At 43.4% G+C, this 20,457-nt stretch overlaps 1 protein-coding gene and 1 long non-coding RNA gene across 8 annotated transcripts in view; one reads left to right on the plus strand and one right to left on the minus strand.

Annotated features, from left to right (window-relative positions):
- Positions 1 to 20,457, plus strand: part of NPAS3 (neuronal PAS domain protein 3) — a 799,526-nt gene that overhangs the window by 750,460 nt on the left and 28,609 nt on the right. The gene's annotated exons all lie outside the window — the stretch shown is intronic.
- Positions 1 to 20,457, minus strand: part of LOC116153509 (uncharacterized) — a 219,019-nt gene that overhangs the window by 117,284 nt on the left and 81,278 nt on the right. The gene's annotated exons all lie outside the window — the stretch shown is intronic.

Consider the following 20,457-nt stretch of genomic DNA (forward strand, 5'->3'; position numbering starts at 1 on the left):
CTCTAAAGGACTGGTGGGAAGAATGAAAAAGATGTATTTAGTTTCCCTTCCTAGATCCAATATGCTAAGATTTTTATCAATAATATTGTTTTTCTGCAACAATACCTGCCTCCGGGAAAGTCTGCTCTGTAGCTGTCAGGATTATACTTCTCAAAATATGCTTAAGATGATTCTGTTAAACTGATAAAAAAAAAAAAAATAGTACACCCTGCAATGTAAAGGATTGCTCGAAAGAACATTCCCAAGCCTTTCATGTGTAACTGCATTTGTGCGGCAGGGCATTTATTATGCTATAAATTCCATCACTGATTTTGGCCAGTTCAGATTGATTCTGCAGTAACTGTAAGTAATGAACCTTCCAGAGCCAAAAGGGGGAGGAAAGGGGGAGGAGGAGAAATAGCCAATGCATTGGTGGCTGTGGAAATACAAATTGTAGGCTTCATTTAGTCCCAGCTTTCATCAGATCACGCAGCCAATACCCTGCAAAGCAGGAAAATATACACCCCGAAAAATCTACAGGTCCTTGACCTGATTCCAGGAGCAACCACCAGTAAGATGCAAGGAGAACCCTTCCTAGGGAAAGGAAGCAATTTATTTTTCCCTGAGTCTTTACTTCCCAAACTTGTTGTCTCTCACCTTTTAACTCTTTTCCACCTGAAGTATGGGTAGATATCCACTTTACAAGAGCAACAGAATATGGAGCTCTCTTTTCCTAGGGAAAAGTTATCCTTCCCTGAAGCTTAGCCTCCTTCAGTTTCCAGGTCTCGGACTGGATGGACCTTTAGCTTAGAAGAGGATCCCAGGGGTTGGGGTGTCTCTCTTGTCACTTCAGACTTCTGTAAAGAGGAAAACTGCTTACCCTGGCGTTGATTACTGTGCCTGTTAAGGAACTAAAGTAACCATCAAGATGAACAGCAGGAGAAACAGGACTCAGAGGTGCCCCATGACACCCCCCCCCCAAGGGTCGGGGTTTGGGGGAGGCTGGAGGAAGGAGGAGTAAATGAAACGCTGAGGCAGCCGTAATCGGCGGGGCAGGAAAGCAGTGCCACCTAATGGTAGAGGGTGGTTGTTTTTTTCTGATGCTCTTTATAGGTGAGCACAAGGAGATAGACAGGGTGTGGTGGGTGGAACCGTGTGTGATTTGGTATCCTGAAAACTCAGCCGAGCTAGAGCAGAGCAGGGAGACCTTGGAAGCAAGAACGGGAAGAGGGACCTGGAAGAGGATGACATTAAAGACACAGTTCACCTCTCAGGGAGGCCAAGGAAGTCCTAGGCTCATCTTTGCCCAGTTTCCTCTCCTCTCTGACCTCACTTTCATGGAATGCTCAGGAGCAGGGGAGGGGTGGTGGGCTGGGGTCAGGCTCAGAATGTTGGCTCCAAGGTGACAGCACGAGCCCAGGGAGGCCGTGGCTTCAGTGGAGTGTGGACAGGCAATATTTCATGTCAGTCCTGGCTGTCTGTGTCCCCAACTCCACCCAACCGAATTTTCAAAAACAGAGAGAGGTACAAACAGAATCCACCTCAGAGTGGAAAAGCATCCTTATCGACCATTTGCTCCCAAGAACAAATACTACAAATTCTTCTGAGATTCTTCCTCTTTATTTTCCCCATTCCCTCTCAGGAATCATAGAACTGTAGAGCTTAAAGGTCTACAGGTGCAGTGTTTGACTATTGTGAGGTCGGGCTGACAGAACAGACTGTCTGGGGCCTCCTGAGATGTGCACACTTCTCGTGGAGCTGTTTGTTTGGGGTGACCATTAACTGCTATGAGATGACTGACGTAAGAAACCACAGGTACAGCAGGGCAAGTCTTTAGACACGGGCATCCAGAGTTAGCCAGATGGAGGCACGCACAGCCAGTGGTGGGGGTGGGTACTAGAAAACACAAGCAGGGCACCAGCCCCAGAGAGGACAGTTCCAGCGCCAAAGGAAACCCGACAAAAAGCCTCCTCCTGCACGTATCACTTGTTGCTATTAGCACTGCTGGAACTCGCCATCAGTCGCCACTCCCAGCATCTCACCAGCCCACCTGGACCAGAATGCAGGAGAAGGCAAATGGTGTCACAGTGAAAGAGATGCACTGTCCTGCCTTGAATCCTTTTTTTTTAGAAATGAGTAGGGGATAATGATGAGCTCTGGCAAACTGTAAATTATTTCAGCCCCATTCATAGAGTATAACTAGCTTCCAAGCAGTGCCTGATGGTTCTGCAGTAGGTCGGAACACTCGTGCTGCTTCTAATTTGGTTCAATCTTATTCCCAGTGCTCAGGGTGGAATTTCAACCTATCACTTAGAAAATCAGAATTATTAAGAGGACGGAATGCTGGTGAACCTCTAGAGCTGTTTGGAGCATCTTCTAGGTGTCAAGAGAGGAGATAAGAAAGCGGGACTATAGGTCGAGAGAAGAAGTGTTATATGTCTTTCTAAAATAACTAGACAGTTCAGTAGGCATCTTTATGATTGGTTAAGACTACCACATTGTCAATTTGGTGAGCTGTATAAAAATTAACCATTAATTGAAAACTAAAACATTTCTAAAGAAATTAATTCACACATATCATTGGAATCTAAACTCTCTCCAGCTATCAGCTATGTAATATTAATGGTTCTCGTTCAATAGAGCTTCCTAACAAATTTATAAAAATTATCAGTAAGTTATTAAAAGCTGAAAGTAATCATCAGTACAGATATTTATACATAGCTTCTGTATATGTAATGACTAATAGCAAAAATTATCTTGTAAATGGCATTTTTGGTGACTTGGTAGAATGTACCAAGCTATGGCCTTAAAATCAACAACGGGGGTTTTAGTCCTGGCTTTGCCATTTGGTATGTATTTGACCTGAGGGAACTCATTCGGCCTCCCTGAGTCTGCGGAAAGTGAGTAATTGTGCCTCTTCTGAAATATCATGGAGTTATTATGAGGCTAACATGAGTAAAATGTTCTGAAAACTCTAAGTCTCTGTTAGTATCCAATATTGTCTTTATTGGATTATAACTGTAAAATCTAGGATTTTAGCATTTCAGAAGACATTGCCTTAGCTTATGTTTATCACTAGGAATTGATCTTTTTTTCCATTTTCTTTCTGTTCTTGGTGCATATATTTTTGTGAAGAGAAATGGTTTTTAATAGAAGCCTACAGATGACCCATTTTACTTCTGAAGAGGGCACAGGGCAGAAAGTATCTTCCTAAAAGAGGAGGAGGACGGTATCTGGAAGTTACCACCATGGCTCCAGCCTCACAGTGGGGTCTGTGACTGTCTCTGGGGAAAGGACAGTGGCAGTGGCCATGAATCCACCGTCGCTGTGAGCAGGCTGTGTGAAGATGGCACATAAAGAAGGCGCTGGCACTTCGGTTATTGTTAAAATTAGCTGTCTAGTGTGAATTTGGTGCTGTATTGTTTAGTGATGGAAAACCTTATACATCCCTCTTTGCATTGAAATAAAGTATCCAGTTACTAGAGTCAGTAATTAGTAATATAGAGACTTTAAATTCCCTGATGAAGAAATGATAACTGTATTGTCTTCAGGGCTGGCATGAGCCAAACTCACTGGACATTTTCCGTAGATCCAACAGAGAGGCTTCCTGAGGTATCTCGTTGTGTTCAAGGAGTAACTAACTCTCAAGAAGAATCTTCCCAGTGTATATTTCCTAGAGGCATTTTTTCAAGCAGAAGGGAGAACTGGGCAATTCTGGACTCCCAAGATGGATCAAAACAGGAACTGAGGGTGGTAGGAGAGGCCGGGTGGGTTATGAAAAAGAGCACTGAACCTGGAGGAACATCAGAACTCTATTTTAGCTACATAATCGTAGACCCTTCATCCCTCTGGCCTCCGGTTCCTCATCTACAAAATGGAAGTGCTGATACCTGCTCTACCTCCCTCAGAGGCTACCGTAAGGATGGAAAACAAAAAGGGAAGGGAAAGACTTTGGGAGCGCTCACGCAGTCGACAGGTGTAGCGTGTGCCAGCAGTCACTCACCAGCTGAATGCTTCCCATGGTCTGTGTCCTGTGAGGGATACAGAGAAATAAAAGGCACACTCTGTGCCTCTCAGGAGAAAGACGGGCAGGGACACGGAGAGATCAACCCCAGGGAGGCCGTCTCCAGTGCTGACTGGGCGACAGAGACAACGGCAGGAATGCAGAGGAAAAAGACAACTTCGGGCTAATGAGGCCAAAGAAGCTGAAAAGGGATTTGACTTAGATCTTGAAGAATGAATATTATTTTCACTGATGCAGTGGGGGCAGGGATGGCATTCCTGGTCTGAGAGGTGGTATGAACAGAGGTACAGAAAAGGCAAACACAAAGCAGATCAGGAGATGGTGTGCACAGCATTTGGAGTCTATAGAAAGAGATCTGGAAAGTAAGGTTAAGAACGTTGGAACTAAACTGCCACAAGGCTTTCATGGAAGCGAAGTGGTTCTAATTTTATCCCAGAATCAATCAATTTCTTGAATAGTAATGGTAGCAATTACACTACTTCATATTTAATGCTGCTGTACGTTTTCAGGGCATTTTACATGTACTGCCTCACTGGGTTCTTTTAGCAATTCTGTAAGATGGGATGGCAAGCACGATGATGCCCACATGACTCAGCGGAAATGGAGGCTCGGAGGGATCACGTGGTCACTCCAAATTTACACCACAAGTAAGTGAGGGAGACCCTGTCACTCCTGGTCTGCTTTCCTCTATGTAAAGATAGTTTAGGAATATGAACCTGGCAGCAAAATGCAGGATGGACCAGCACGGGAGAAAACCAGAGACATCAGTTAGGAAGCTGCCCACCAAGTGGTCCACGCGTAGACTTCCATCGTCTAGGTTAGTAAAATGGCACGTGGAACAGATGTAGTATTAGGAGAAAGAGACAAGTAAAGGAGGAATTCCAAAGCCTTGGTGACTGACTGGATCTTGGAAGTGAGAAGCAGAGGATCAAAGATGAGTCCAGGAGGAGTGATGCCATCACTCATTCTAGCTTTACTGATGAAATGGAAGACTTACTAAAAATGGAGAGAGCACCAAGGTTCAAGCCTGAGTAATGGCTGAACACCAGCCTTACCCACATTTATTCTTTACCCTCACACAGACAAGCTGCTGGCCATTCCTTTTATTCACCTTCCTATTGCAGCCCTGAACAAACTCTAATTAGGTGTAGACAGATGGGATGTGAGCTCCTTAGTAACTGTGATTAGCACAGAGCAGTGCCTGATAAAGGTTAATTAAACACTGATCATTTGAATGAATGAATGAGTGAATGAATGAATGAGTGAACACCCTCACAGTTTTCTTCCTAAATCTCAAATCAAGCCATATAATCCTTTCTTGAAATGTTTTCAGCATTCCCCCCTTTGTCTGTAAAAGAAAGTCACCTTTCCTTTGTAGAACATTCAGAGCACTCCGCAAACCAGCCAGCTTTCTCTGACTCCACCTTTCCCCACCTGCTCTCCCTGTCCTCTCTCTGCACTTCTCTCAATTCCTAAAAGCTAAGAGCAGTCTTGCATCTCTGTGCTTTTGCTTGTAATAGTTCTTTGCCTGAAATGCCAATCAAACGCTACTGGCCCATAAAAATTCAGCTCCAGTGTTGCCTCCCTCCTGAACACCTCCCCACTGTGCCTGGTCAGAGCACTTGTCCCATGGCCTCCCTGCACTGGGCATTTACAGGTCTCATTTAGGGCTGCTCACAGATCTCTCTCCCTGACAAGTCTGCCCCCAAAGGCAGGGCCTGGCAGAGTGGTGGCATCTAGTAAGGGTTCAAATAAGGAAAAATAAGAAAAATGGCAAAAGAACTGCTTAGGGAAAACAGTTTCATGCTCTAAGATTTACCCCTTTTGTGCAAATTTCTCCCAGTGAAAAATAAAATGAATTTAAACACTGCATATTGATACAAAGAAACTGTTTCCCCCTCTCTGCCTGTTAAGATGTAGAGTATGTTTACTTTAATATCCAGGTGTTTTGTTTTCTTTTTTTAATTCCTTATTCAACAGAAGAAAAGCCAACTCAAACAAAAGAAAGAAACTGACATACTTTGGATTGACAGATGTCAAGGGACACTACCATCTAATTTCCTTGTTGATTAATTTGAACGTAATTTCCTGGTAACCCAGGCTTCCAAAAATGTATTTTAAGTGGCATGTTGGTAAAAGAAAATTAATTTCTCTGCGTTAAACTTGCCAGCTTTTGAATTAATTGCATGAGCATAACAATCAATTAATAAATTGTTCAGCAAACAAGGGAAAATCGGTCAATTAAAAATGACAAAATTGATTCCATGGGTAGATAAACCAAAAACTTGTCATGATGCTCCCTAAGTTTGGATATCCTGCTGCCATACGATCTACCTCCCACTTTTTACACGACATTCAAATTACTGAAGCTTTATTATAATTTCTTATAAATAAATTACCACCTAAACTGCCTTTGCTGCTTTAGCGGGATTAAGGGAATCAAACATAAACAGCAATCATCTGGTAGTTCTAGGAGAAGGTCACCGCTTTGGGGGAGTGTGCCCCCCACGGTACTCTGCAGCAGAAGGGGTTTTGAAAGGAGACCCTTGGCTAAGTGGACCCACGTTCTCTAGATATCTGCCAGTCCTCTGCCAGGAGAACCTCTGTACATTGTCTTCCTTTCTCCTGATCGGAAACCCAGGTGTCTTCCAGGCGCCAGGCAGAGTGGGCAGTGGCGGGGCCCAGTGAGCACAGTGCCATCTGTACTTTCCCATCTGCGGCTGAACTTGGCCTGGGACGCACAGATCTAGTGTCCTGGCCTGGATTTTGAAATCTGTCCCCTACTCTTGAAAAGACAGATGCTTTGGGAATGGCATTTAAAGAAAATAGAAAGAACAGAATTTGTCTTGTGAAAGCCCCTGCAGGCTGCACAGGCTTTATAACTGTAGAGAGTTGTGGCTGCTGTTTACCTGACCCACTAGGCTTGTCTTTAGTCCTGACTCAATAGTGTGCTTTATCAGAACGTACTTACTGTACCCACATTGTCCTCGCAGACGTGGACCCGAAAAAACAGGGACTGAAACAGGCACAACACTGATTTCTTCATTTTCCAATGGGATTTATCATCAAAGATATGTATAAAATGTCTAGAACTATTTACGGTTTAGCATATAGAAGCTCTCCGAATAAACTGTGAAACAAAAATGAGACTAAACAGGTACATCTAAACTTCTACGTCCTATTGACTCTCCACCTGAATGTTGACAATTTCTCACTATAACCAAAAAAAAAAAAAAAAAAAAACCCACCCCTCAAAATGTTCTCCCATCCACCAGCCCTTTCCACCTCGTTCAGTGGCACCATCCTCCATCCTGGAGCTCTGGGCAAAAGCTTTGGAGTGTCTTCTGAGTCCAGTCTTGACCTCAGATCCCATATTTACACACATCAGCCAGTTCTATCAACTCTACTTTCAAAGTATGTCCACAACCCAACTACTTCACATCACTTCCTCCTGGGCTACCATCATCTCCCAGACCTGGACCTCTGCAGGAGCCTCCTCTTTGGCTTTCCTGCTTCCTCTCAGGACCCAGAGCAGCCATTTATACCGCAGCCAGAAACATCTCTCCGATCTCATCACTCCGCCTTTATGCATCTTCTCATCGCTGTATCCCCAGAGCCAAGAACAGTGGCCAGCAGCATATTAGTCTCAGTGGTACTTGCAGAACGAATGAAGTCACTTAGTGTGGATGAGATACACCAAATGCTGCAGGAGCATTTGGACATTTGAGAGGCATTATCTGACCGGTTAGAGACCTGGAAAAAGTAAGACATCTGCCCTTGAATCCCAGGTATCCACACACCTGCCAGTCCCCTGCGCACCTCACCCCTCCCTTTGAAAGTGCTACAGAAAAGGAGATGTGGGCGAGTGGGGTAGGTTTGCCCACACCGCCTCAGGCTGCTCCTTGGGGGGTGACGTCTGCCCAAACCAAGGCAGGAATAAAAACATCAAGTGCTGATGCTGGTTCTTTTAAACAGTTGCATACTTACTTGGCAGTCACGATAGCACAAGTCACTCCTATAATCAAAAGAATCATTACTTGTTTTGCTAAAATCCCAAGGAAATAGCTCAAGATGTGATATTTCAGCACTAATGAGGTTGTGCCTGAAGAAGTGGGATTTTAATTGTGATAGATTTCAAGAATCCACTGCAAAACTGCAGGAGAACAGCACACTCTTCCCAGTTCCAGGGAAAGTGCATTAATATCCCATGTTTTTGTTTTATTTAGTCTTTGCTGGCTGTGCGGAGAATCACCTAAGGTAACAGTAGAGCTACTAGGGACTACATCAAATAGAGCCCTACAAAGAAACTTTATTTTCTCCTCCCACACTATGAATGGAGGCTGCACGACCGAGGCATATTTGTCTGGAGTTGCCTTACAAGCTACTGGATTGATTTGCTTTGCCACTGACAGTTCTGATCCTGACACAACCTTTCTACACTGTTCCGTCCTCGAAGGTTGAAAGTCATCACTCGAGTACCCTGGCTCACTAAGCCTTGACACGGCAGGGGGAGGAAAGGAGTTTCTGCAGAATTTTGCTTCATTCAGAAGACTGATATGGGCTGGGTATGAACACTCCTGGTGCAAGTCTGCATATGAGCAGTGTTGCTGATTACTTCATTAGAACCCTGTGCGCTTCGAGAGCCATATGCTTTCAAGTTTCTTTAAATGGTATTAGGGAAAAATATCCTCAAGGCATTATTTTTAAGGGGGACTTCAAACGTTCCCCAAGAAAAAAAAAAAGTATAGCACATTTGAACTCCGGGGGCTGCAGGAGACATCATACTTAGCAAGACTGTGAAAATGGAACGATCTTTTCAGTTTCGGGGTAAAGTAAGTGTTGGTCACAATCGGGGATAAATTTGAAATGTGGATGGAGAAAGATGCAGAAAATCTCCAAATCCTGGACTCCTTACCATAAAATAGCAAAGCAGAAGATGACTTGAGGAAGGGATAAAAAAATTTTCTTAATCATTCTCGTCTTATATTCCATGGAATAAAGAGAAGTGAAGACTCTCCCCCTAGCCTGCAGAGTGTGAAAGTCCACGGGATTCTCCCGTGTTTCATGCCACACAGGAGATACTTCTAAAATGGTTTTCCCCCTGTGTAACATGTATTCAAGCTTATATTTTAAAGACCTGGAAAGCAAGGCTACAGGTAGGGGTAAAGCTATTCATTTTGAGTTTCCCCGCAGAGGCTCTGCCCCAGAGGTCAAATCAAAGAGATGCTTCTTCAATGTTAACCCTCCTTTTCTAAATAGATTCCAACCTGATATCATTTACAGTATTGATGTCTTGGTTTCTTAGGCATCATAGTTGCAGAATTACATATCAAAAGGACTCTTGAGAAATTCCCCCGAATTGATAATTCTAATTTCTTATGTATAACTATTCTGTATTCACTCAGAGGACAGCTGCATTGTATGCTAAACCATGAATTGTAGAAATTGGCCCCTTTGTATGTAGGTCTGTATTAAATTGAGATGCTCTTTTTTCCCCCCTGTTTGTTCCCACACTTGAGTTCCTGGTGTCAGTTTGTATTTGGCTTCTTGAGCATATTAAAGTTTTTCTAGTGCTTATGATGTTCTTGCCAAGAGCACACTTGCAGCAATCTGCACTGGAAGAGTCTTTGTGCCAATTACTTCAAAAAGTATTCTTTAAAATAAAAAGAGGGAGGGGGGATTTTTTTTTTCCCTGGGAACTTTCAGGTTATAATGTGGTGGTTTCCATTTTAATTTTTTGGTCTGTCTTCCTGAAATGATGACTTATCGGCTCTGGAATCTGCATCCCTGGGTGGTTTTCTCTTCTTTTTTAAGCTCATCTGCAAAGTGGAAGTTCTGGTAAAGACGGATGAATAGAAGGGATAATCAGCAGGCTGCAGGAAACTGCTGTCGCTGCTGACACCACACCCTCCTCTATTTAAACAGCTCTGGAAAGGAAACTGCTAGAAGCTTGTTAGAGAGTTTCCAAATGTGTGACTGTAAATGACTCTCTCTAATCATGGCTGAATAAACCAAATGCAGCAAATGAGCTGGTGACACGCACAGGAGTCATATGAGCATTCTGAATTGCATATGCTGAATGGATAATAACCTGCATCAGTGCCATAGGGTCTTTTGAAGGTTAAAATCCTAAGTTTGATTGAGTTATTTATATAGAGATAGAAACACATTTGGGAAAACAAAAGGAGGAAAAGGGAAGGGAATGCATCCTCTGGAAGGCACTGCTGAATCGTAGAAGAGGCACTGAGTGAGAGAGGAGGGGCTTCACTTTTATTCCTGTGTCTGCCACTCACTGGCTTCGCGTCCCTGGGCAAGACGTTTCACGTCACCCGGCCTCAGTCTCCGCATCTGTAAGGTGGGCACTTGCCCAAGGTAGTCTGCCAGGCCCCCTCCAGCTCCTGCACACAGTCTTTCTGGGATGTTGTCCACTAAGAGGATTTGGCAGGGTGTGGATTCATTCAGTCCATAAAGCAAGATGTTTTGAGAAGCCTGTCATTACTAGAAATTACTCTCATTAAAGACGAAATTCAGGACTGATGTAAGCAGCCTTATAAAATATTAGCTATAGCATTTGGAGGGCAGGTTGAGAAACATTTAAGAAAACATCCTTCACTAATCAATGCTAAACACGTAACATCCAGACCTCAAGAAGAATGGAAGCCAAGATAATAGAGATGGAAAGTTATGGAGGTTTGATGATGGGTCAAAGCTTCAGGTTTAAACATATCAGATTTCGCAGACTGTGCTGTGGAAGGGTCTTAGAGCCCATGGAGTTAGGCTCACTTGCTTTCCCAATGAGAAAGTCGATGCAGAGAAAAGAGGTCCTTGCAGCAAACACATAACTACGTGTTGCTTGAGCATGCCAAAACAACTGAGGAATCTTGGCTTCTAGTATGTATTCTTTGTTTCTTGCACATATTTGGGTCTAAAGTGCCTAACTTAAGAGAACTCCCTTCCTTCCTGCATTACTGACGAGTCCCGGATACCTCATGTAGCCTACTGGGAAGTGATCGTTTTTAGGTTTGATCTTTAAGGAGTTTTATGTCTCAATTTGGGGAAGACTGGGGTTTGAATTTTCCCAAAATATTTATGGCCCATCTGTTTGCTTTCAATTTTTAAAATTATCAGAAATTCAAGTATTCAAGTATGTGTGTGTTTCCCCTTTAAGGGGATGGCTGCTTTAAAAAAGATTTCAGCTCCTCAGACAGCAGAGTTGCCCTTCTACAAGGACTGGTCTAACCAATCTACGTGGATAATTGTCCTTAATTCTGCATCTTCTGCAACTGAGAAAGAGAGGAGGAGCTGACTCTCATATCTGACTGATTCCCCTGATGGTTCTCCTTTGTTATCAAAATGCAATCATATATTCTGCAGACCTTCAGGTCAGGTGGAGGGGACAGAGCAGGGCTGCCTTAACGTTTTCTCAGGAGAGCAGAGAGCTCCCTGGAGCTGCTGTCTTCATGCAGAGAGCACCAGGGAAGGTACCCAACCATCTTTGGACATGTGCTGCCATTTAGATTGGGTGTAAATTCCACTTGCAGACTCAAGAGAAAGGTTTAGAAGACTAACTTAGAATACAACATGTTGCTAAACTCAAGAAATTTAAGTAAAACAGGCATTCAACAAAGCAAGGATAGAAATATAAGATATCTGAGTTACAGCTCTCCTCAGAAGAGCTCATAGGTTCTAGAGAAATCATATAATATGATATAGTACTTAGGGGGAGATGGGGGATGAGAGTAGACAGCCAATTTCTATTCCTTACTTGGCCCAAAACTAGTTCTGAGTCTTGTCTTTTTTTTTTTTTTTTTTTTTTTAATGTTGCCAGGAAATACAATTGCAGCCTGTTACATTGAGAAGAGCTGCCTCTCTGCCCTCAGGACAGAGAGGATAAGCCACAGAGGACCTCTGGAGGCCCTGAGGGGTGATACCCCCTCCTCCACATCCAGTGACAGACTAATCAAAACACTGCCCTCCACAGAGGTACAATGGTCCTCTGTCCTTCTCTAGCAGACTTAAATAAAGTAACTAAATGAAGCGAAATTTGATCAAATGTGTATCGTTCAGCCTTCTTGTTTTGCCCCTTAACAATTTATGGAGGTGCTTCTACCCATGGTCCTGTTTGATTAAATGATATTTGAAGTGTTCTGCGCTCTGAGAAAATGTAGTTTATATCTTTGGCATACATTTACATAATCTCGTTAAGGAAATCTCTTCAGCTTAAACTATCCCAATAAAAAATCTTATCTCTGCTAGAAGAAAAGACTGTTTTCTCCAAAGGGAGCAGCAAACAAATATGGAGTCCAGACACATTTTGAGAATCTAAGGCTGTAATTGTAGTTATATTTTTCATGTTATATATTTGGAGTTTGTTAAAAGAGATGGATGAGGCGTCATTGCTATGTTTGGAGGATACAGTCACATAAGAATAGCATGCTGTAGCTAATGTTTTTTAAATGTGGGTTTTAAAAATAATTTTTTATTTGTTGTCTTGAAAAACGTTTAGATATTTAAAAAAAAAAATGAAGGTTGATAAATTACCACCAATCTCTCAAGTTCCCCACTGTGGCTATCAAATTAAGGGTTAACCGCACAGGATTCCCCTGAATTAATCAGGAGCTAAGCCAGGGACAGACTGGGCAAGGGGGATGGGACTGGCAGAGCCCCACCCCCACCAGGAGGCAGGGGACACAAGCGTGCAGCCCACAAATAAAGGAGCCCTGACAGGCAGGCTCTCACAGGCAGCCCTGGGCACAGAAAACATGCCCTAATCCCACATCAGCCCAGTTTCTGCTCATCATGTGCTGATCTTCCATTTCCAAAGAACCAAGACTCAGGGTCCTATTCTGTAGTGTAGGGTTTTTTTCAGTTCTGATTTAACTGTAAATATATGTTCGTCTTTCTTTGCTCGTGTAGGAGGCAGTCTGTGCCCCTGGCTTGCCTTTATTAAGATCTCTAGATCCATTCAGCTCTAGATCCAGAGGATGCTGCAGCTGGGTGGACCGGATGGTCAGCCCTTCAAGCGGGACCTGAAGGATGTCTGTGCCGGCCATTGGCATCCAAAGCCCTTGCAACACCTGAAGAAATACAGGTTCCCAGGTCCCTTCCTTGATTGAAGAATCCAGAGTTTTGGGGGTGGGACCTGGGAATCCATATTTTAATAATAAGCTCTCCAGGTGATTCTTATGCATGTTCAAATTTAAGGACCACTAACCCTAGAGGTATTTTGGTTTTCAGTAAATCCCTGCTATCAGCATTAGGTGCCATGGGCTTTCCAATTAAACAACAAAATACGTTCTCCCTCGTGTACCAGGCCCATTTAGTTATTTTAGTCACTTGTGTACAGGACAGGGTGAGCTGACTTCATCTAGAGGAGGAAGAATGCTGGTCCTCATGCTAATGCCTGAGTCATTTCCTTCAGGACGCTAGGGTCTCCCTTAGAGCAGAGAAATGAGCCCCTGGCTTCCTTCCTTCCTCTGCCTTCCAGAGTCGGGAATGCCCTCGCCTACAGCTTTAGGTCTGTTCGCTTCCTGAACTGACCCTCAGTGAGTCTTTGCAGCAATCAGACCAAGAATCAACTAGTCATGTTCCAATTACATCCCTCCCCTTGCTCATTTTATTTCCATTCAAACCAAATGGAGTCCTTGAGAATTAACACTTTCTAATTATAGTCTTCTTACCCAATAGAATTGACTTCTGCCTGGGTTCCTCTTCCGTAACTTTGGCCTGGACATTTCCCCGGTACCCAGACTCACCTCCTGTCTTCTCTACTGCCAGAGCTGCCCTGAAGCTGAGCCCATCTAAAACTAATTCTTGCTGGTCCTCTGGCCTTAAGGGCTGAATCCTGCCCAATCCTGAAGAGCCCTGGTCTTAGAGAAATTCTTAGGGACAAACTTCCAGAAAGACTCCCTCCAGCCCCTGGTTCCTGAGTTGGTCACCATCTCCGTACCTAGTTGATGATGACATTCGGGGGCCCCCTCTCCTGTTGCAATCCCCCACCCCAGACTCTGGAAGAAGCCTCCATCTTCACTGCTCCTTGCCAAGAAATCATTTCCCCCGAACCTTCCCTTCCCCTCAGTCTCACCTCTGCCTTGAGAAGTCAGCTTTTCCCTCTTCTGTCCTTTCTTACACCCAGTTGCTGAAGTCCCATTGTGAACTATGACAAAGATGACTAGAGTAGAGTCAGTTTCTAGGAATAAAATCTGAGATGCTGGAAACGGAAGGAAAACACCATTCGGCTGTTCCCCTGCCCCTCACAGAGTCCAAAGGCACCTTTTTGCCTCTAATAGGGCCAAGTACTTGGTCTCAGCTAAATTGATTTGGGGTGGCTTTTCCCCTCTCTTTTTCCAGGCTTTGTGTAAAGACCTAGGTGGCAAGAATCAGACAGACAGGCTTAGGTTAGATTCTCCAACCTATGACATAGTCTAAGTTCAGGAAAACCTACTCCCTAAAAATTTGCATGAAGCAATTGACACGAGGTTGATATTCTCAAGCTGGTTTAGATTAAGTTGTTAGGCTGTAGGCTAGATGTTTAGGTTCAGAAGACCCAGCTCATCCCTTATCTTTCAGCAGGTTGTGGGCCACCTCCAAGCCCTCGTCGCTTAAAAATAATTAGCTGACTCTCCCACCTGAGCTAGTGATTTGATGATCTGTATGCCGAACCAGACTTCTCTAGGGGAACAAAAGAAAAAAGGCCAGAGTGCCAGAAGGAAGCTTAATTTTTAAGGTAAATTTGGATTCCCTTAAAGGACAAGTGAGAACTCTCTGAAGATGCTCTAAACCCAGAGAATCATAGTTTTTTCCTGCCTGTAGCCTTTTTGGTTCCCCTAATTTGCCCAGCCCTATTCCATACATTTTATGTGGAAAAATGTACATAATACTTAGCACTTCCTTTTGACAAAGAAAACGTTTCTTAGGACTCATACTGATTTACTCATAAAAGAATGGAGAAGAGCTTCCAGATGTATTTTCCCATCACAGACTTTCTTAAGTACTGACAGAGGGGAGGTTTTATCAAGGTCTTTGTGATGGGCCTGTTTATAATGAGAAGATATGAGCAGAGCACATCTAGGTGTTTATCACCAACAGACGATGGAAAGGAGCGTATGGTAGGAAGAGAAATATCTACTGTTCAGGAAACATGGTTTGTTAACACTCCCACACTCATCCTCACCTCCGCGGACACGTCTCCACAGCCCTGCACACACCCACTAGCTCACTGCGTTGGAGAAGAAAAATCAAAGTCAAACAATGATTTCTTCAACACGGGACTGTCAAATAAGGCTAATTTGGACATTTTTGGCAAAGATGGTAGGATTTCAACACAGAAGTCCTGTGCATTCGGCTTCACTGTGGCTGGTATCTGGGCAGTGCTGTGTAAGGGGTTTAGAAAACTATGGGCTTTAGCATTTCCATACAGTTCTTTACGATAAAACAAGAACAACAAAAGGGAACACGAGGATTGAGCTCTACTATAAAATTGAGCTTGGAGGCAAAGAATCTCTTAGTTCAGAAATCTGTTTTGAAGAATGTCTGTAGATTAAAGGCCAGACTGAGGTAAACCTTTAGAACACAGAGGCAGTTTCTCCTTGGCACTGGCCAAAACCAAAGCATTGTTCCAACTCAGATATGACCCATAAACCCCTACTGATTAGTTCTGGAAGTGAACCCTGCATTTAGTAACTTATAGCTCTACCCTGAAACTCCTGCCCCCATGGAGGAGATGTAAGGGGCGTGGAGGTAGGGTAGTCCTACAGCACGGTAAAAGCCACTTTACTGAGCATTAGGTCACAGAATTCTCTAGAAGTCAGCGAGAACCCTAGGTATCGGCACCTGATTCTTGCCCTCCATTTTATATCTAAGGAAATGCAGCCCTGGCCAAGCTAGATGACTTGCCAAAATTACCAGAACCAGAACTGAAATCAATTGTCTGTTTCCTGATTCAATGTTATTTCTATTCCACAGTATTCCTTTCACTTTAAAGTAACTATGTTACTTGTTTTGTTTGTTTCACAGTTCTTGACATAATATTAGTATTTAGGTTCACATATTCATATTCAAAACCATGTCTCACTTAAGTAGATGACGTAACTCTACTAGGAAGCCCCCCCCCCCCTTCTCTAGGCTGTTCCTACTGGGCCTGGTGACAACATGGTGAGTTTGACATTTATGGCAGAATGGAACTGTGGGTGGAGAAAAAGGGGGCTTAGAGTTCTCAGAAACATTTGTTTTGAATAAAAGTAATCATATAGAGCAAGAGTGACTCAATTTAGAGAAAAATACAGGTTTCTTAAGGCTTCAGATACTCAAAGGGCAGGGGAAGGGAGAGGACGCCTTTGGTGTTCTTTTCTCATCTGTTTCTCTGGTGGAAGTTCCATTGAATTTCTCGGTTTTAACTATCACCTCCAGAAAAAACACAACAGCAACAACAAAGCACAAAGTCTTCCAAAACCATACCTTCAACTCTCATCTCTTAAGTGCCCAACCTCTTTTTCCAACTACCCCCAGGACATTTGCCCAGGCTGTCCCCAGGCTGCTCAAATACACCATGTCCACAGAGAAATCTTTTTTTGTCCCTTTGTCAGCAATTCCTACATTCCCAATTACCTTTTAGTCTGTCATCATCCTCAACCAATGAGGCTCAAAATCATGGTGTTTCTCCCCAGGTCCCACTACCAGTTTCTACCGCTTGTCCCTGCCACTTTGCCCCAGCTCTGTCTCCTCTGCTGATGCCAACTGAAATGCTCCTGGAGCCCGGGGGTTTCCAATAGGTTCTCTTTTATATTCCAGCCCTTTTCTCTATCTGGAATCCTTTTCACCATTCTAGGATTATATCTTATGTCTGTTTATTATAATGCCAGTTTTATGTAGCCTTACAGATCCATTCAGTCAAACGTATTTTCTACCTACCTGACCTCCCAAAGACCTCATTCTATACCTTTCTTACAGTATACAATAACCACTTAATAAAAATTGTATTTGTTCAGCATACACTGTGTATCAGGCATAACCTAGACACTTCATATACATTTTCACTTAATCCTCTCAGCAGCACTATGAGACTTGGAGGGGCCCCTATCCCAGAGGTCTGTATTTAACTGGTGTGGGGTACAGCTTGGACTTGGGGACTTTTAAAGATTCCCTGGGTGATTCCAGTGTGCAGCAAAGTTCAGAACCACAGGTAGAACTCCGAACCCATTAGCCAGGTATTCTCCAGTAGTAGATATCACCTCTGATGCCCTAAAAAAACAAACAAATGTTGGACCCCAGCCCAGTCTTACCAAATTAGAATCTCCGGGGGACAGAGCCTGGGAATCCATGTTTTAACAAAACTTCACAGGCGATTCTGTCATATAACCAGGATGGAAAACCACCTTCTTGATCAGACACTGTGTCATCCTCCAATATTACTACATTACAAGTCATTATTTCTGTTTTCTCCCACTGTGCAGTCTGTAAACATTTGGTCCACCTTGGTTTTCTCCCTGCTACCTATCAAGGTTCCTGGCACATGGTATGTTTTAGAAACTAGAAAACCATTAACATGACCTTTGATGCCCTTATTAAGAAAACAAAAGACACCTTACGGAGTACTTATTCTCTTTGTACTAGGTTTTTAATTTCTAATATGCTGCTCTGGAAAGAAAGCAAGTCACTTTCTAAGCAGTTCTCTGAGCATCATGGCTGCATGGCTGTGCAGTGCCAGGGGCGGGATGTGAACCCAGCACTTCTGACGGTACTCTTTCCTCAACACCTCAGGCCTTCAAAGCAACTACAAAGGGAAAAAGATCAACTATCTATGTGTTTGGATACACATGCTGTCAAACGTGTTTCTCAGACTTGAACATAATTTCTCACAATGGGAAAGAAACTGTTGGCATTACGAAATGGATCTTGGAAAATACATTCACTGAAATCCAAAAATTAACGATGGGACCTAAAAGGTACCCCTTTCCTTCTGTTCAACCCTCCACCTCGCCCCTAGACGTACATATAGACACACACACTCTCTGTTCTTTGCCATTTCTTGACAGCTGTTTAGTTATTGCACTCGTAATTTTCTTAAGGTTTATTTTCTTCTTAGTTTGTACTGTTTCTCAAAGACCTTTCAAATAACCTGGGCTTCTGCTTATAACTGATAGATACCACTTTAAAGGTTTATACACCGATTACTTAAGGCAGTAAATCGGCATCTGGTAAAAATTTCTAATGTTTTGTTCAATATGAATATGCACATAAAATACAAACAAGCACAACATAGTTGAAATGATGCTCAAACAAGACCTAGAAACCTGGACTCCAGGCTCTTTTTTGCCATTTCCAAGCCCGAGGACTCTGGTCAGGGACTAAATGTTCCAGAGCCTCTTTCTCCACCTAAAAAATGAAAGGTGAGAACCACCTAAAATACAATCTCCCAGTTTTTCTCCCAAATATGAAATGTTATATTCCTTTAAAGTAATTATTTAACTGGCCTTTGGTCAAGCTTAAATTAATAATCAGTCTGTATCTTTATTATTCAGTTGACATTTTTTAAAGGCAAATGGAATTGTAATGAAGTTTGTAGACTTCTTTGCAATTTGGAATGTGTTCACCTCCACTATCTCCTTTGATTTTCATAACATAACTACAGAATTGTCATCATTGTCCCCATTTCACAGAAAAGAAAACTGAGATGCAGAGAGGCTGAGTGCTTGTCTGGGGGAACAAAATCAGGAGATGGCAAATCTAGACCCCAACTCAACCCAACTTTTGACCACCTTCTTCAACACCTTCCTGGCCACAGGCAAAGCTGGAGGAGATCAGAGGCTGGGTCCATCTGACATGCAGACAGCTCCCCCATGAGCCTGTCTGCCTTTCCAAACTGTTTGCTAGCCCAGATGCCTTTAAATTGCTTTGGAAGAGAAAAGCCAAGTAGGGATTTATTTAACATATCATTTCTGGGTATGTATTTTCCTGTGCATTTATAGATCTGTGTTTTTCTAAGAACCTGAATGTTCCTGATAAAACAAGACAGATAATGATAAATGAGCATCTATGTAAGCCTAGCTGGGAGGAGGACCAGGGACTGTTAACACCCCTCCTGTGAAGCTAATCCCATTTCTTTTAGCTCTTTCTTTATTAGTTAATAAGGGCTTGCAAAAATATGTGTCTGTGATGATGTTTTAGCATCCTTGCCTCTAGGAACATTTTAAAATATTCATAAAGTAGCTCGTCTGACCAAAGCTTAAAGCAAAGGTGCATTAAGTATGAATTTAGTCAACTTCAACGTGGGTGGTCAAAAACACAGCTCCAGAAATAACCTAAATAACCCTCCGCATTGGTTTTTTCCAGATCCACAGCTCTAGGCAGGAACATGAAGACGGGCAGGGAAAAGGTATTATTTAGAACAGCCAGGACTCTAAAGGGCAGCCCCACAAGCTTTGATCCTGCTTCCTGACTGACAGCAGTGTGGCTTGCTTTTGGAAAACTGAATAACTTAAAGGAAACCAAAACAAAATGAAAAAGGAATTGCCAGTGAAGCCCCTAGGAAGGCGAGCAGATGCCAGTTCTCACTGCCCCTGGGAGGCCAGAGACTCGCTTCCCCATTCGGTTCCTTACGGCAAGGAGGGAAAAGAAGAATCTCAAAGATGGCTCGGCGCTTAGGGGTGCGTTTGAGGAGGCAAACCAAACACAGAAACTCAGCTAGCTGCTAAACTGATCTCCATGGTACAGGGAATGGTACAGGCAGCCTAACTTCTACGACCTGGTTTTAGAGGGTCCCCCCACATTGTCACAGGGTCTTAGGAACACAGAGTATACACACACTCACACACACACAGTCTCTAATCCCCCAACATACACACCTCCCTCCTGTCATCCCGAAGTATTGCCACACAAATCCTTATTCTTCCCACTCTTTTCTGATTTCATTTCCCTAAATCATCATTTAAGAAAGCTGACACTCTGACTCCTCTTCTATGTTGAGTTCATACACAAAGGAACTTCTTCAAAAGATACTATTGTAAAAATGATATCATTTAAAACGTGTGAGGATGATGAAGCAATCTTTGGTTCTGGGTGGCCTGGACTATCGATGGTATACTTTGGCAAGAAACCAAAAACCACTAGCCCAACGTTCTCCCTCCTGTTTCGAGCAAGTACTTCTGAGCTGCCACCAAAATGGCGCAAGCCCTCCTGACCTTCCTTCACCATGAGCTCAAGGAGCACATGGCAGGCCAAGGGCCCCTGACCACCAGTCCCGCAGGGCACTGCAGTCAAGCACGGTGTCACACGCACCGGTACCCAGCGCGCCCATCGTGGAATATGCTCAAAAGGACCCATTCATGTCACTGCCGCTGAGTCTTTTATTCAGCGGAGTCTTGGGCTTTTCTGCCAATGAAGGAAAGCTCTGAGCCACACTTCTGATAGGAAATGTCCATGTAATCCCACTCAGCATAGATTTGGAGACAAGCATT

This window comes from Camelus dromedarius, chromosome 5, assembly GCF_036321535.1.
Source record: "Camelus dromedarius isolate mCamDro1 chromosome 5, mCamDro1.pat, whole genome shotgun sequence".
Taxonomy (NCBI): Eukaryota; Metazoa; Chordata; class Mammalia; order Artiodactyla; family Camelidae; genus Camelus; species Camelus dromedarius.